This window comes from Nanorana parkeri, unplaced genomic scaffold (assembly GCF_000935625.1).
Source record: "Nanorana parkeri isolate BGI_ZX_2015 unplaced genomic scaffold, ASM93562v1 scaffold457, whole genome shotgun sequence".
Lineage (NCBI taxonomy): Eukaryota > Metazoa > Chordata > Amphibia > Anura > Dicroglossidae > Nanorana > Nanorana parkeri.
The window spans coordinates 236244-237937 of NW_017306725.1; the positions used below are offsets into that span (position 1 = coordinate 236244).

General features: G+C 38.0%; 1 protein-coding gene across 1 annotated transcript in view; it reads right to left on the reverse strand.

Moving 5' to 3' along the window:
• DGKH (diacylglycerol kinase eta) overlaps positions 1-1694 on the reverse strand; it is a 172140-nt gene that overhangs the window by 37476 nt on the left and 132970 nt on the right. The gene's annotated exons all lie outside the window — the stretch shown is intronic.

Genomic DNA, 1694 nt, shown 5'->3' on the forward strand with positions numbered 1-1694 from the left:
TATAAATAATTATACATATACACACACACACACACTGATCAGCAATAACATTTTGACCACCCGCCTATTATTGAGTAGTATAGTACTTTTGCCATCAAAACAGACCCCTCGAGGCATGGACTCCACTAGACCTCTGAAGGTATGCTGTGGTATCTTTCGCCAAGCCTGTCAGTAGCAGATTCTTAAAATCCTGTAATTTGCAAGGTGAGGCCTCCATGGATCCAGCTTGTTTATCCAGCACATCATTGCCCAAAGTAACATTGCCATTGCTTACCTGGGAAAGAGTACCAATTATTTCCAGAGCATGAGGGGTTTAGTAATAAGATTGCACTGCAGCATTCACCTTCTTTCAAGCAAGATGGCTCCCACTGACTCAGTACTTGTGTGTGTAAACCAGCTTGAGCTACTGTAATGTGATGATCAGGGTCTGTTTCCACATATGCGACTTTGGGGAAAATTTATATTGTGAGCTCAGGTTAAAGTGTACCTACTATTAATTTACACTAAACATACTGGCTGTTCAATTCATGTGTGTTAAGAGCAAGTGAAATGCAGTCATTGCATATCACACTGATGCTGGAAACAGAGACTAAAATCGACTTCAGAAGAACATTCTGCAAATACAATACAAGTACACTTTAGGAACTGCATCACAATTGCTAGCATGCATGAACCCCTAAGGCCATTTAAGTATCATTTCCCCCAAAAAGTGAAGAAATACTACACTTAACAAAAAAAAAAAACACAGTTCCCTTTTATTTGACTTGAAGGCTCAAGAGGAAAGGGAAACCGTGACATTTTTAAAAAAGCTTTTCTGTTTTGTTTAAAGAGCATAAAAAGGGCACCGAAGCCATCATTAACTTACATTGTAGCCTTTGTACAATTCTGTTATTCATGATCTGGTAGTGCCATCTTCTGCATCATCTGTACTTCATGACAAAACAAGCATACTCTGTATAACAGCTGCTCTTTACTATGACAGATGGGACTCCTGGGGCTAAGCTACATTAGGAATAACCTTTTACTGTTCAAGCTCAGATAATAAAAAAAAAAAAAAAACCAGAGCCCTAATAAGTTAAAATAATGCCTTGTTGTTGGTACCTGAATTCATTTTTCCTCCTTAAAAACCAGTTTCTGCTGGCAGCACTTACATGTCCAAGTACATACAGGGGGGCTCTGCCTCACCGCTCCTAGGTCTAAATTACAGCAATAAGCAATTTCCTCTCATTTCAAGTGCGTCTAATACATGAAGGTCTGCTGTACTGGAACCTTACATATTACAGGGGAAAGATGAAAGCAGGTTATTTAGTGGTTTTTTTTTTTGTTTTTCTCCCCATGGAAACGTTTGTAAGGTTATACATTGGTTATCAGATTTGGGCTCACATGGCATCCTGAAATACAGGAAGTTGGGAAGATTTTCTAACACTACTGACTGCAAGATAAAAAGGCATTAAAGTTTACATCGGACAGAATTATTTTCAGCAAATTGTTGACTCTCCGACAGTGGTGTCACTTAAACTGTCATAGAGAAGTAGCAACATGTATACATATACATGTACACTGGAATTTGCATATACACCTAAAATAAAATCACTAGTAATGGTGTTGACTAAATGTAAATTCTAAAGGTTTTCCCAACACATCACTGCACAATTTTTTTAAATTTAATCTCGGACAGAACCACACTAAGAACA